The 16,722-nt window shown below is 41.2% G+C and overlaps 1 protein-coding gene and 1 long non-coding RNA gene across 7 annotated transcripts in view; one reads left to right on the top strand and one right to left on the bottom strand.

Moving 5' to 3' along the window:
- LOC131200833 (uncharacterized) overlaps positions 1-7,913 on the bottom strand; it is a 43,876-nt gene extending 35,963 nt beyond the window's left edge. The window contains exon 1 of the long non-coding RNA XR_009155708.1: positions 7,797-7,913. This is a non-coding gene — a long non-coding RNA (uncharacterized LOC131200833). The remainder of the gene's footprint in view (positions 1-7,796) is intronic.
- Positions 1-16,722, top strand: part of TNIK (TRAF2 and NCK interacting kinase) — a 365,479-nt gene that overhangs the window by 144,356 nt on the left and 204,401 nt on the right. The window lies entirely within an intron of this gene.

Below are 16,722 nucleotides of genomic sequence, written 5' to 3'. Positions count from 1 at the left end.
GTCAGAACGAAAAGCTGTAACAGTCACTTTCCTTAGAAAATCCCTTAGAATCTGTCCCTCATATCAATTTTTGCCCTTTGACTCCAAGGAAACCTAACACTAATCCTAAACCTTGTAGGGTTTTCATTGGCAATGGGATTTTCCCATGTATTTTACTGAGGTCCATAAAAAAACTGTAAATGAAAAGCTTTCACTGTCGCTTTAATTAGACAACCTCTAAAAATCTACCTCTAGTGCTAGTTTTCCGTCATGACTCCCAAGTACAGCTAACCCTAACTTTATACCCTAGTATACTTTTTATTATAAGGGACTCAGTGGCTCAGGGACTAGGACGTTGAGCTTGTCAATCGAAAGGTCGGCAAGTCAATGCAAAGGGAGGAAAATTTAATAAAGCAAATTAGAAATCAGACCCAGGAGCATATAAAGAGATTGTATAATGTGTTGCTTGAAATAAATTCGGAAAAGGATTTGGTAAAGGAGTGTATGATAAAATGGGCACAGAATATTCAGGAACCAATAATGTTGGCAACATGGGAGATAATCTGGGTTAGAAATGTTAAGTTTACACAAGCACAGAATCTAAAGGAAAATTTTTATAAGATGTTTTATAGATGGCATTTAGATCCCAAAAAATTATCATGTATTTATCCTGATATCCAAGCAAAATGTTGGAGATGTGAGTGTGATGATGCTACATATTTTCATATTTGGTGGACTTGCAAGAAAATTAAGGCTTTTTGGATAAGAATTTGGTGGATTATTCAAAATGTCTTGAAGAAGAAGATAAAGTTCCTGCCGCAATTTTTCCTTTTGGGAATTATAACGGATTGTACAGAGACTGAGACTAAATTGATCTTGAACTTAATAACAGCAGCAAGGCTGCTGATTGGACAATATCGGAAGAAAAAAGAATTACTTACAATAAAAGAATGGATATTGAAAGTTATCAACTTGGCTGAGATGGCAAAAATCTCAGCCTTTTTGAAAGACAATATGCAGGAAAGATATTTAATTGAATGGAAAAAATGGATTGATTATTTACAAAATAGATATCAGATTAAGAGATATCAGATTGCCTTTGAATAATTAGGATGTATTATTTTAATTCTAAAATTATGGGGGAGGTTAGGAAATGAAAAGACTCGGATGAGGCTAATAGGATTAGAAGGGAAAATCTTAGTCTATGTTTGGTTTATGTGTAATAATACCTTGTGATTGACCCGGGAAGCCGGGGTGGGGGGGGAAGGGAGGGGGGAAGGGGGTTTTGGGGGGGGAAAGGGGTAAACATGTTTGTTTGTTTTTTAAAACTTTTTCAATTTAAAAGAAAAAAGAAAAAAGAAAGGTTGGCAGCTCAGCGGCTCGAATCTCTAGTGCTGCCATGTAACGGGGTGAGCTCCCGTTACTTGTCCCAGCTTCTGCCAACCTAGCAGTTTCGAAAGCACGTAAAAATGCAAGTAGAAAAAATAGGGACCACCTTTGGTGGGAAGGTAACAGCGTTCCGTGCACCTTTGGCACTGAGTCATGCCGGCCACATGAACACGGAGACATCTTCGGACAGCGCTGACTCTTTGGCTTTGAAACGGAGATGAGCACCGACCCCTAGAGTCGGCAACGACTAGCATGTATGTGTGAGGGGAACCTTGACCTTTACCTTTATAGTTTTCATTGGCAATTGGATTTTCCCATGTATTTTACTCTGATTCACACACCACTCTGAATGAAAAGCTGTTACCGTTACTTTCCCTCAAATACCTCTAAGAATCTATCCCTGGCATTAGTGTTTGGCCATGACTCTGGGCTTCCCAACTGCAGCTGTGCCTCTCTTGTTCCTTGCTCAGCCAGTTGCTCGTCTGGTGGTTCCCCTGTGTTCAGCCTAGGAGTAAAATTTTCCTGGTTCGGACCAGATCGGCCAATCCGGTAGCGATGGCAGCGGGTGGTTCGGAGAACTGGTAGCAAAAATCCCTGCTCCCCCCCCCACTCATGCCCACCCAATCGTCTGGTTGCCGCTTCTTTTAAAAAATGCTTTTCAAAGGTTAAAAAAAAGCTCTGACAACCATAGTGAGCCACGCAATCGTCAGAGCCCTTTTTTTACTTTTAAAAGCATTTTTTTACAACCTATTTGGCTGAATAGGCTGTAAAAAATTGCTTTTAAAAGTAAAAAAAAAAAAAGATTGTGCGCCACAGCTAATCAACTCCCCCCGCGTGCTGTTCTACTTACCCCATGCCTCCTTTCGGTGTGCACTGCACGCACGCATCCCGCATTTGGTGTGTGGTGTGTACGGCGCATGCACACACACAGCACGCATGCGTAGCCAGTGAACCGGTAGTAAACCGGTTCAGATTTCATCACTGGTTCAGCCCCTCCATTCCTGGCTCATAACCCTCATCTGCTTCCCCTCCTGACTTGCCTGGGACTGGCTCATCCTCCTTCGAACTAGCAGTCTGGGGAGGTGTCTAGGGAAGCATCTGAGGGATTCAGCACACATTGTAATGTATTTATTTATTTATTTATTTATTTAGTACCCGGTAGTCCTTGACATAGAATAATTTATTTAGTGACATTTTAAAGTTACGATAACGCTTTTAAAAATTATTTACAGCTAGTCCTTGTGCTTATGATCATTGCAGCACCCCTGTAATTACAGGATTGTGATCGGTGCTTGGGAACCAGCCTGTATTTATCATTTATCATTTGCAATATCCTGGAGTCAAGTGATTGCTATTTTTGAACTTCCCAGCAGCCTTTTGACAAGCCAAGTCAATGGAGGAGCTAGGTATACTTAATTACCAAATGATTCTCTTAAATCTCGCAGCATAAAGAATAATAAAGTTGGGCATGGTTGTGTGTTGACTTATTTAATGTCTGCTTCACTTAGTGACAATATTTCTGACCCCAATATACTTGACGAGTATCTAATCATTATTTGGTGACACACATTCCCCATGCAGTGTATGTGTGAACCAGAGGTGGGTTTCAGCAGGTTCTGACCACTTCTGGAGAACCGGTAGCGGAAATTTTGAGTAGTTCGGAGAACCGGTAAATACCATGCTGACTGGCCCCGCCTGCATCTATTCTCTGCCTCCCAAGTCCCAGCTGATTGGGAGGGAATGGGGATTTTGCAGTAACCTTCCCCTGGATTGATGTGGGAATGGAGATTTTACAGTATCCTTCCCCTGCCACCTCCACCAAGCCATGCCCACCAAGCCACACCACACCCACCAAGCCACGCCCACAGAACCGGTAGTAAAAAAATTTGAAACCCCCACTGGTGTGAACCACTGTATAAATTAGTTTGTTTAACTTCTTTTTTAAAAAATTATCCCAGCTTTCTTGTTTTTTATAAATAATTCAAACTAATGAGCATATCTAATACTCCTTCCTCCTCCTATTTAACTCACAACAACAACAACAACAACAACCTTTTGAGATGAATTGGTCTGAAAGAGTTTCTGGCCCAAAGTCACCAAGCTGGCTTTCATGCCTAAAGCTGGGCTGGAACTCATGGTTTCCTGCTTTCTAGCCTGATGCCTTCACCACTAGGCCAAACTGGCTCTGTTGTTCTAATAGCATCCGCGTTCAGTACAGAATGGTGAAGCAGAGCTATGAAGTAGAACTGGGTCACTGATTTGCATCTCTCCCTCCCACGCTCCCTCTCCAGATTATTGCAGCTGTGTATCAGTCGCTTTATCTGAGTCTTCTTGGTCTGCCTTGGACTCTAAAAATCAGCCTTTTGCTTTGGATTTTTATTTTGGGGTGTGGAACAAAATTTCAGCCTTTTCACATTTCTGGTGCTGATCGCATTCAAGCTACTCAGTTTTCCAAGGCCTTTTGGGCAATCCAGGTTTTAATCCATTTTTGCATGGCCACCGGGGACAAGCTTTTCAGCACACACACACAAACACACTCACCCCCCCCCCATGCTTGTGTATCACCTTGCAACAAAAAAGCAGTGGGAAATTATTTCAGGAGCTTAGCTTCTTTGATCGAAGAATGAGTTGATCGTTGCACGGCAAAAGTGACCGCCTGTGGAAAATAGCGCTATAAATCCAGAAAGAACCTGTTCCATCATGATAACCAGATGAGATGAGTGGTGTAAATCATCTTCAGTTTTGATTTACTTTTCCATCTGTAGTGTTGTCCCTTCATACAGCTGCCCCCCAACCTTTGGGGCACCAAGGACCGGTTCTGTGGAGAGAGCTTTTTTTGTGGACTGGAGGGACTGTGGTTTCCCATGCTGCCTGCATCCGTCAGATGGGGCTTCACTTGTTTGCATGGCCTGGTTTCTGGTATGCTGCAGCCCGGTGCCAATCTATGGATTGAGGGTTGAAGACCCCTGTCTTAATACATCCCATTATTTACAGCTAATGAATGTTCTAGTGGAAAATTATAATTTTTATGAATTATGTTTAAATTCTATGTTGATTCATTTATATTTTACTTTTTACTGTAGTCCTCCATGTTTTCTTTTCAGTTTCTCCCTTAATATTTAATAAAAGACAGCTCCCCCCCCCCAAAAAAAATTAAGGGCTGTCCTTAGATAACATGTGATATTTGTTACTTTAACTCGGGCACTATTCAGCACAACTGATGTGTGGTAAAATCATAGAATCATAAGGCTGGGAGGAACTTTGGAGGTCTTGTAGCCCAACCCTCTGTCCAAAGTAGAAGATCTTATGCCCATGTTGGTGAACCTATGGAACGCAAGCTGGAAGTGGCACACAGAACCATCCCGCGTGGGATGCGCGGCCTCACTGGCTCCTCTTCCACGTTAGTGCGCACATGTGCGCCAGTGAGCTGGCCTCTGCACGCGCGCGGGAGTGCTGAAACCCAGAAGAGCAACGTTCTGTTGCGCATGCGCATGCCGGCACCTGAACTTCTGGGTTTCCATCATGCGCATCTGCGGTGGCCAACTGTTTGTCGTGCTGAAAACCAGAAATTTGGGTGCCGGCGCGCACATGCTCAATGCAACACTGCTTTTCCAGGTTTTGGCGCTCCTGCGCACGCGAAGGCCAGCAAGGCCGCACGGTCCAGGTGGGATGGTTTTGCGTGCCATTGCCGGAAGGCAGGTTGGCATGCGGTTATGTAAAAGGTTAGCCATCACTGCCTTATGCCATCTCAGACAATGGCTGTGCAGTCTTTCTTTTGTTTTGAAAAACTCCAGAGATGGCGCACCCTCAACTCCAGGAGGCGAGTTCTGATTGTTTGTTTTCACCATTATGAATTTTTCCCATAGTTCCAGGTTGGATGTCTATTTTAATGAGCTTTCAATTTTTCCTTCTTGTTTTCCCCTCTGTTGCTTTGGAAAATAAGTCAATCCCCTCTTCTCTGTGACAGACCCTAAAGTACTGGAAGGCTATAATCATGTCACCCAGTGGTGAAATCCAATTTTTTTTTACTACCGGTTCTGTGGGCATGGCTTGGTGGGTGTGGTGTGGCTTGGTGGGCATGGCTTGGTGGGCGTGACAGGGGAAGGATACTGAAAAATCTGCATTCCCTCCCCACTCCTGGGGGAAAGATATTGCAGAGTCTCCATTCCCACCCCACTCTGGGGTCAGCCAGAGGTGATATTTGCCGGTTCTCTGAACTACTCAAAATTTCTGCTACTGGTTCTCCGAATTGCTCAAAATTTCCGCTACCGGTTCTCTGAACTGCTCAAAATTTCCAGTACCGGTTCTCCGAACTGCTCAAAATTTCCACTACGGTTCTCCAGAACCTGTTGGATTTCACCCTGATGTGTCACCTCTCATCCTTCTCTTTGTTAGGTTAGTCCTTCCAGATTTATCACTATCTTTAATTTTACAGAGGGCTGGTGGTAGACATGACTTCTTTGGAGTTTTATGAAGACAGAAATTGAAGTTTCTCATCTTCTCCTGGCCAAACTGGTTTTTTGAAAACAAAGACAGATGAGATGAAATGAAAGGTTGGGATGTTAATTGGTCCACCTTGTAGATCGGTCCCTTCACTAATTTAGGAGTTTTGGTTTATGCTAAGAATATGTCTGCTTATGGGCCACAAAAGGTTAGGTCTCTCTAATGAGAATATTGCAATACTGTTACTTGTATTTATATCTCATTACAGAATGTAAAAATCAGCTGCAAGCCACATTAATTTTGTACGCTGATTCCCTAGGGAACTGGAAAGTGGAAACAAGTATAGAAGGAAGATCATAGCAAGAACAGAATTTGGCTGGGAGTTGTTTTGTACCGAGTACACCCAGAAATATTGCTATCGTTCTTCTCTTTTTTTGGCCTTGCCTGACCTATTTTTAAAAGCTCCAAGTATTGTTTTTTTTAATGCAGTGAGATTGGCCCAACTATCTAAGGGTTCAGCATTTGTCTTGGCTCCTCAAATCATGTACGCTGAATTTTGTAATAGATCATCCAAAGATATTTTAGCTTTGCTGGAAATGGCTGCAGGTAACCGACATCACTTTTATTTCAAGGTTGTTCAGCTGCATGCCACGTTTTAGAACAGTGGCATGCAACCATCTGTAACTTGACTGTTTTTTGCTTATTGTTCAGCCATTCTCAAATAAGTATAAGGGCCTCTGGTGGCTCAACAGACTAATGCAGTCTGTTATTAACACAGCTGCTTGCAGTTACTGCAAGTTCAAGTCCCACCAGGCCCAAGGTTGACTCAGCCTTCCATCCTTTATAAGGTAGGTAAAATGAGGACCCAGATTGTTGGGGGCAATAAAAGTTGACTTTGTATATAATATACAAATGGATGAGACTATTGCTTAACAGAATGTAAGCCGCCCTGAGTCTTCGGAGAAGGGCGGGATATAAATTCAAATAATAATAATAAAAAAAGTAAAGAAATCAACATAAGAAATGCATTAGGGTAAGCACTACAGATTGTGGAATTTACCCATGGAATAACTAGGATCCTAGCTGAAGGATACTTTATTTATCTGGTGTGGCAAGATTTCAAATGGCCGCCCCAAAACCTAGATCCAGTTTCTTATTGGATCAACTGCAAAAATTGTCAGGACATGGTAATGAAGACAACGGAGTGATGCAGTGGGCTAGAGGTAGAGCTCTCGCCTCACAATCAGGAGGTTGTGAGTTCAATCCTAGGTAGAGACAGATATTTCTCTCTCTGGGCACACTGAGAATATATCTGTTGAACAAAACTCTGCATTGGCGACAGGAAGGCCATCTGGCCATTAAAAGACTCTACTAGCTCCATTCAGTTGCCCAGATTCCACCCCGCAAGGGATTATGGGATTGTTAAATAATGATGATGGTGGTGGTAATGAAGACAAACGTGAGGATATGAGTAGAAATGCCAGGGTATAGTTTTCAGCGATGGAGTTACACACTGTGCAAGTTGCTTTGAAAATGGGGGCTTTTGGCTGCCTGTTTTGTTTTTGTTAAGGGATTCTATTCTTTTCTGCTAGATTTATTACTGGTAGTCTTCAACTTACAACAGTTCATTTAGTGACTGTTCAAAGTTACGGCATCACTGAAGAAAGTGACTTATGATCATTTTTCACACTTACAACCATTGCAGCATCCCCGTGGTCACGTGATCAAAATTCAGATACTTGGTAACTGACTCATATTTATGACGGTTGCAGTGTCCAGAGGTCCTGCGATCCCCTTTTGCGACCTTCTGACAAGCAAAGTCAATGGAGGAACCAGTTTCACTTAATGACTGTGTTACCAATTTACTGGAGTGATTCACTTAACAACCGTGGCAAGAAAAGTTGTAAAAAAAACTTCGCTTAACAAAGGTTTCACTTTGCAACATAAATTTTTGGGCTTCATTGCAGTTATAAGTTGAGAACTACCTGTATTTCAGATGTCGTGCCTTCTGGGCCTTTCCTTCCAGCTCATCTAAGGCAGCAACACAACCTGGTCAACTGGAACTGGTGTTCAAAAGTGACACAGGTCAGTCAGCTAGACTGGAAAATGAAAAAAAAATTAAAAAAATCCCACAAGAGAGCAGTGCAAACCACTTTTGTATTATGGCTAAGAAAACTAGGGGACCATGGTTGCGAAGTCATCTTGAGTTGAGCTGCATGTATTTTTTAATCTTCCGGATCTGCCAATATATTGCAGAAATGTCGGGGCCTGTTGCACAGCACGGGGTCATTTTGCATGTCTGATTGAGCTTACAGCCTAAGTACAGTTTGCAACAAAACTCCATGAATTCATCACCATCTGTTTCCATTTCCTACCAGGAACAACTGTGTCTAGAGTGACAGGCTGTTAAACAAAATGGGACCCATAGAGTGAAGGTTTAATGGTTTCCCTAATACTGGATCCTGAAGAAAGACAACCCACTGATATTACTATCTCCAGAAGCTAAATATACTGGGATATTTTTTTTCCCTAGTAGTGCAAATGGCAACTTTGGGAGCAGAGGATATTTCCATTAGGGGGGAAAAAGGGTTACTAGGAGGGCCAGAGAGAAAAAAAATATTAATCACTGCAAGCCTGAAGAACTCACTTAGTGCAGGTCAACCTGTCCTGCAGTGAGGATAGACGTCTGAAGAGTTTGAGGTACATATTCAAATATCGTGTTTCCCTGAAAATAAGACCTCCCCCAAAAATAAGTCCTCCCCGAAAATATTTAGTTTTGCTGGCTGAGGAACTCTGGGAGTTGAAGTCTACAAGTCTTAAAAGAGCCAAGTTTGCAGACCCCTGGGTTAGGGAGACAAAGCTGGAAATCAGGTAAGATGGCAAAAGGAGCCTGATCTTGCTCCATGCACCCTAAAATAATAAGACCTCCCTGAAAATAAGGCCAAGCATTTATTTCAAGGTTCAAAAAAATATAAGACAGGGTCTTATTTTTGGGAAAACAAAGTAACTATGCAGGATTTACTCATCTCACCCTAACAATTGCCATGGGTATCGCCTTGCAATGAAAAAGCAGTGTGAAACTGACTTTAGGGAATACTTCCTTGCTTACCCTCTGTAATTGGGACCAGGAACTCTGTGGCTAAACAACATCACATGACCACGCTGACTTACAACAGCAGTTCTGGTAGTCACAGGATCACCTTTTGTGACTTCCTGCCAGCTTCTTCGTGGATTTTATTTGTTGGAAGCCAGCAGTGAAGGTCACAAACAGTGATCATTCCGATTACGGGACACTGTAATGGTCACAATTATGAGAACCTGTTACAAGTTCTTCTCATTCAGCAGCTTTGTAATTTTGAATGATGGTTAAGGAAATGGACATCAAATGAGAACTACTTGTACAATTCTACTGTCGTGGTTTCTTTAGTTTTGAGCTAAATTTGAGCTGATAGTAGTGGCTATCTGGCAGCTCTTTGGAAATAGCAGCAAATAGAACGTTATAGCATAGCTAGGTAGATTTAAGTGGAAGATATAGAACAGTCTCTAGTACTTTAATTAAGGAGCTCTTTGTAAGTTTTTAAAGGTCTCCAGGATCCACTGTAACAGAAGTTTGGAATCATTCGAGTTGATTCTACCTACTTATGAAAATATTGCTCATTTGTCCCCTCCCTGATTATCTGGCGATGTTCTTCTTTTACACATAAGTTGTATCCTCAGTTTGAACCACAGATACTCAATAGATGATCTCTCCAATATCTGTAGCCCTGGGTTTGTTTGTTTTTTTGTAATGACTGTCTGCTTCTGAGAATATGGCCAGATACTTTTGTCTGCCTAGAGACCAATAGGTTGATTGGTAGAGGTTATTTTGGTCAGCTGAAACCTGATTTAAAAAGAAGTAGTGTTAGGCAAGGGTCCTAAAAATGCCAGGGATGGCTATGAAAAAAAAAAGGATTATAGTTACTCAAATGATCATAGTTTGAACATTATACAAAGATATAGTTCCCTTGTCAAGTCCATAATGCTGGGAGGGAAGAGAAAGAGGGAGGGAGGGAGGGAGGGAGGGAGGGAGGGAGGGAGGGAGGGAGGGAGGGAGGGAGGGAGGAAGGAAAAGAATTGACAACTAGCAGCAAAGTAAGTAGACTTAATTACAACATCAATGGGTGGAATGTGGGAAAAAAACTAAAGGGCCATATTAAGGTCAGATCTTCCTTAAAAAATCGATTTATATGGTTACTCCATGGCTTAGGACCGGGTTACTTACGGGACCGCCTACTGCTACCGATTACCTGCCACCGACCTGTGCACTCTCACAGAGAGGGACTCCTCAGGGTGCCGTCCGCCAAACAATGTCGGCTGGCGGCCCCCAGGGGAAGGGCCTTCTCTGTGGGGGCTCCCACCCTCTGGAATGAACTTCCCCCAGGACTACGACAACTACCTGACCTTCGGACCTTTCGCCGCGAGTTGAAGACCTACCTATTTATTCGCGCAGGACTGGCATAGAAATTTTAAATAAATTTTAGCAGTTTTAATATTTTGATTTAACTTGGGGTTTTTATGTTCTTAATAGTTTTAATTTGGCCTGATGTTTAATAAGATTTTTTAAATTGTTTTTATTATGTACATTGTATTGTTTTTTATTATGGCTGTGAACTGCCCTGAGTCCTTCGGGAGAAGGGTGGCATAAAAATCTAAATAAACTAAACTAAACTAAACTAAACTAAAACTCAATATCTGCTTGATGACAAAAAGGTTTAAAAACAACCTTTTCTGGCTTGCATTGCCCTCTTTTTTTCCGAAGAAATTCTTTATTTCTGAAAAAGACAAGCTATCCAGAGCTATAAGTACTATAATGGATTTTTATAGAACAAAGTGAATAGTTTTTCCTGCTCCCTCTAATTTTTTGCCACCTGGTAGCAAAACAATTTTGCAGTACTTTGGGTAAAGAAGGCAACAAAACTGCTTTGTAAAAAACCTTTACACAGTTAAAAATAACATTTACCACCACCCCTTTCTAAATTAATAAAAAGTAAACCCCACCCTATGCACATACTTGATATGGTCCCACCCTCTCATCTTTAGGTCTCTGCTCACTGAAGTTCCTTGTGCCTAAGAAAACAGGAATTCTTTTCCGTGTTACTGGATTGTTTTATTATGACACTATTTTGTACCATGTGTAACGTATGACTCAGTGCCAAAGTATTCCTTTACTATTAAACTTTTTTATTTGCATGCTTGACCTGGAAGTGAGTTCAAGTTCTCTTGCTGGAGCAAGCATCCTGCAGGTGCATAACTTTTCCTGCCCTTGTAAAGTTGAACAGAGATTTAATTACTGGTTTCATAAGCACCACACAGCAATAATATAATAGCCTTATCCAAATGTCCTATCCTTTTAATGTGGCAGTGCCATTAACCATCCTGAACTCTATTTGTAGATTTGCTGTGTGGACACTTCTCATTTTTTTTTCTTTTGTGTTCCGACTGGGTTCTATTTCCTATTAATGGCCAAGTAAGAATATACTGTATAAATTGATGGTATGTAAGAAGAGGGGACTTTCTATCTCTCTTGAAACAATTCAGAGTGGTTGGGTAGGTAGCATTATGAGCCGTGTTGGCACAGTGGTTAGTATGCAGTACTACAGGCTACTGCTGCTGACTGTTGGCTGCCAGCAGTTTGGCAGTTCGATTCTCACCGGCTCATGGTTGACTCAGCCTTCCATCCTTCCATGGGTGGTAAAATGAGGACCCAGATTGTTGGGGAAAATATGCTGACTCTGTAAACCGCTTAGTGAGGGCTGTGAAGCACTGTGAAGCAGTATATAAGTCTAAGTGCTATTGCTATTGCGGGTGGGACCTCAGTGGACATGGTCTACAAAGTAAACAAAGCGACAAAACTGTCTACTATTCATCTCACCCCATTCCTAAGAAGTCAGTAAGGGGCGTGCATAAGAGCACAAACGTGCCTACCATTCCTGTCCTATTGTTTTCTTTCATTATATCCAATTAATATAGTTATTGCATGCTTATTCTTATATATATATGCTTATATATTATATAGTTACTTTCATGCTTATGCTTATATATACTGTTGTGACTAAATAAATAAATAAATAAAAAATAAAAAATAAACACTTGGACACCAAGCCCTATCAGAAGATTCTCTCCCAACCCACAGTTTTATCATCTGAAGGAATTTTATTTATTTTGAGTCAGTGGGGACATATTTGGAAATTTAGAAGAAATTTAGAAGTATCTTAGAAAACTTGGAACTCCATCGCCTTCGACAAGACCTAAGCTTAACTCACAGAATCATCTATTGTAATGTCCTTCCTGTTAAAGACTACTTCAGCTTTAATTGCAATAATACTAGAGCAACTAATAGATTTAAACTTAATGTCAACCGCTTTAATCTAGATTGCAGAAAATATGACTTCTGTAACAGAATCATCAGTGCTTGGAATACTTTACCTGACCATGTGGTCTCTTCCCATAATCCTAAAAGTTTTATCCAAAAACTTTCTACTATTGACCTCACCCCATTCCTAAGAGGACCATAAGGGGCGTGCATAAGCGCACAAACGTGCCTACCGTTCCTATCCTATTGCTTTTCTTTTCTTCTTCCTATATATATGCTTATACCTCCTTATATTTACCCATATATGTGTTTATTTACTATATAATCTTTTTGTATGATACCTACATATATTGTTGTGACAAAATAAAATAAATAAAAAATAAAATAAATATTATGGGTTCTTCTTTACTTCCACTTTTACCGCTTGGGGTATTGAGGGATATTATTGGTACTCTAACAAAATAACATATTCAGATGGACAGTGTCTGATCACAGATATAAGTGGTGACCAATCACAAACCATCCATTTAGCAGACAGATAGGTGGAAATAAATTTAATAATAATAAGGAAGACAAAAAAAAAGTCTGGATAGTGGACATGATAGTACCTGGAGACAGCAGAATAGAAGAGAAAGAATTAGAAAAGATAACAGAATACAAAGACCTGCAAATAGAAATAGAATGATTGTGGCAAAAGAAAGCAAAGATAGTACCAATAATAATAGATGCCTTGGCTGCAATCCCAAAACAACTTGAACGCCACTGGCATTGACAAATTCACCATTCAATAAATTCAGTCAATTGGCTGACAAATTCAGTCAATTGCAAAAGACAGCTTTCCTCAGAACAGCTTACATCCTTTTATGATATCAGACACCCACAACTGCCTATCCCGGGTCCTTGGGAAGGACTCAAAAGGTAGAAAAAAAACCTGCCAAATCCTGTCTGAACAACTGGCTAACTAGGCGAGAGTCAATCATCATCATCATCATTGTAGTGCAACTTCCTGCCCCTCCTCAACCTCCCGAGAAATGCAATATTACCCCAGTATAACTTAGCAATTCCATTTGGTGCAATTTGGTGTATTCCAAACAAAGCACTCAATTGAAGTCATCCCACATTTTGATTTTTTACAGATGTGCAGGGAGCCTTGAATATGACATTGATTGCGATGTGTAGGAAGCATTGCCTAGGCAAAACGGGCTAATTTTTAAGCTCAGAATGAACTAGAATTCAGAAGTGGCTCAGGCAGACACTTCCCTAATTCACAATAGTATAAGGAGGAGGAGGAGGAACAACATAATCTAATTTGCAGGATCCTGTTATTATATAGTATATAACTAATTTCAATAAAAGTAGTTTTAGCCTACTTAGTTGTTCATTGCGAAGTCGTGTCCGACCCATCGCGACCCCATGGACAACGTTCCTCCAGGCCTTCCTCTCCTCTACCATCCTCTGGAGTCCATTTAAGCTCAGGCCTACTGCTTCAGTGACTCTATCCAGCCACCTCATTCTCTGCCGTCCCTTTCTTCTTTTGCCCTCAATCATTCCCAGCATTAGGCTCTTCTCCAGTGAGACCTTCCTTCTCATTAGGGGGCCAAAGTATTTGAGCTTCATCCTCAGGATCTAGCCTTCTAAAGAGCAGTCAGGGTTGATCTCCTCTAGGACTGACCGGTTTGATCGCCTTGCAGTCCAAGGGACTGTCAGAAGTCTTCTCCAGCACCATAGGCCTCAATTCTTGATGCTCAGCCTTCCTTATGCTCCAACTTTCACAGCCATACATAGCCTACTTATCAGTAGTAGGCTAAACTACTAAAATTTTAGTAGTTTTAGAGTTGATTTACTGGTTTGGTCTTCCTGGCGGGTCTGACAGGACGAACATATGGTCAGTGCCATTCTTCAGAACAAAATGTTGCTGGATGCTGCTATTTGGCTTTGCAGCACACCAATTTCTTATGCATTTAATTTCCAGTAAAGGGATCTTTAAAATAAATCAAGCTAAGTAGGCACTCTGTAAAGTTGGGAATAATTAATTTCACCCCTAGCAATCTGCACATTCCTTTGGGATCAACTTCTGAAAGCTTTCTTTAGAGGTCATATAAAAAGAAGTCCCCACATCCCTCGTGGAATGTATAAAAATCCATCTGGTCCTTTGTTACAGGTCTTTAGGAAGGCTGGAAGATTATTGAATAACTATATAGTACACTGTAGTTGTTTTAGGTTTAAATATCTACTAGTACTGGACTGAATATTGCTGTAATTAGCAGCTTTTTCATCTGTTGATTTTGTACTTATACTTGTAATATAACCTTTGTGGTGTTCCGTGTTTGCACTGGTTATTCAGTTCATTTATATCAGTCTGAAATCTGAAATGTTATGTACTAGGGCCATGTCCTAAAGTTAGAGCTGTAGAAAGTGAAATGAAATGATGATTGTAATAAAAAAATACATAACTAGCTCAACATTTCTGTTGCTTAGATGAGTTTTGCCCCATTTTATGACTCCTACTTGCCACAGTTATTAAGTGAACCATTGCACTTGTTAAGTTAGTATCACGGTTGTTACATGAATCGGGCTTTCCCATTGACTTTGCTTGTCAGAAGGTCTCAAAAGGAGGTTCACATGACTGTGGGACACTGCAACCGTCATAAATACATGCCAGTTGTGAGTCACTTTTTCAGAGCTGTTGCAACCAGAGATGGGTTTCAGCAGGTTCTGACCAGTTCTGGAGAACTGGTAGCGGAAATTTTGAGTAGTTCAGAGCAGGGGTCTCCAACCTTGGCAACTTTAAGCCTGGTGGACTTCAACTCCCAGAATCCCCCAGCCAGCTTTCTGGGAGTTGAAGTCCACCAGGCTTAAAGTTGCCAAGGTTGGAGACCCGTGGTTCAGAGAACCATAGTAAAAATTCTGACTGGCCCCGCCCCTATCTATTCTCTGCCTCCCAAGTCCCAGCTGTTTGGGAGGAAATGGGGATTTTGCAGTAACCTTCCCCTGCCACGCCCATCATGCCACGCCCACCAAGCCATGCCACGCCCACCACCAAGCCACACCCACAGAACCGGTAGTAAAAAAAATTTGAAACTCACCACTGGTTGCAACTCTGAGCAGTTGCTGAAGAAATAGTTGTATATTAAGGTCTGTCTGGACTTCAACTCCATCTAGAAGTGGTATCATTTTTAAACCTTCTTGAGAGCTCTTCCCCTTCCTCACTGAATGACACTTGACATGGTTAGAAGAATTTGGTGTTCTCTAAAAGCAAAAACTGTAAGCTCTACAGGCTTCCTGTCATTATTTGCCATATTGGTTTCTTTGTTCTGTCTGTTTTCTATTTATTCTGTGATTTGGGGTTAGATATCCTTCATGCCGATTACATTCAGCTGTACTTCTATTATGTTTGTTTATATTCCACCTTTATTTTTACAAATAACTCAAGGCAATGACATATCCGACACACCTTCCTCCTCCTATTTTAACAACAAAAACAAAAAGGTGAATTGGGCTGAGAGAGAGTGACTGGTGCAGAGTTACCCAGCTGTATTTTATGGTGAAGATAGGACTTGAACTCAGTCTCTGGCTTTCTAGCTGGCGCCTTAACTACTATCTCTCTTCAGTATTTTGTCCAGACTGAGTACCCCAAGTCCCTTCAAGGTTGGGACCTCCAGTCCTTTATCTTCTGGGTCTCAGCATCATTACAATTTCTTCTTGGTTGTATTTTGGGTGCCTTAAGCATAAGAAAAATCACAGACCAGCATGTTTTGGATACAAAGCAAGCCTTACCACAACTGAATTTCCTGCATCTCTGTGAACGGCAGGGACTGGAACATGTATTTTAGGAAAGGTAGGAATTCAGCATCTGCAATTTTCTTTTTGAGGTCTCATCCATCTGCCACTTTCTCCCACCTCTAGCCTCTTTCTCTGGTTATACAAGTGCTTCCATTAGCTTATAAATGTCACTGTCAATCAGATTTTCAGTGGAGGGCAACCAGCTTATAAATATGCCTCTCTGCAGCTCCGTGCTGGATTTGCAATAATTTGCTTCTGTTTATCAGTGGTTTCTGTCACCTGTCAGAAGGCTCTTAACTTTAATGGGAGTTTCAGTAAGAAGACAATGATGGTGAGCTGAGTCACTTTTTAAGAAAAAAACAGTGAAGCGATTGACTTCCATGACCTTATAAACTAAACAAAAAAATCTTCCCAAACAATTAGTTACATGCAGGTAGAAGTCCTCAACTTATAACCACAATTGACCCTAAAACTTCTTCCTCTAAACAAAGACAGTTGTTAAGCGAATTTTCGCTTAACATTTCACAATCTTTCTTGCCACCGTTGTTAAGCGAATCACGGCAATTGTTAAGCTAGTAACCCGGTTATTAAGTGAACCTGGTTTCCCTTTGATTTTGCTTGTCAAAAGGTCACGAAAGGTGATCGCATGACCACGGGCTACTTCAACCATCATAAATAGATGCCAATTGCTAAATTTGGTGAATTTTGATGACGTGATCATGGAGAAGCCGTTGTGCTCATAAGTGTGAAAAACGGTCATTGGTCTATGACCAGTA

This window comes from Ahaetulla prasina, chromosome 6, assembly GCF_028640845.1.
Source record: "Ahaetulla prasina isolate Xishuangbanna chromosome 6, ASM2864084v1, whole genome shotgun sequence".
Taxonomy (NCBI): Eukaryota; Metazoa; Chordata; class Lepidosauria; order Squamata; family Colubridae; genus Ahaetulla; species Ahaetulla prasina.
The sequence above is the reverse complement of the archived record's forward strand: the minus strand, read 5'-3'. Positions and strand labels throughout refer to the sequence as shown.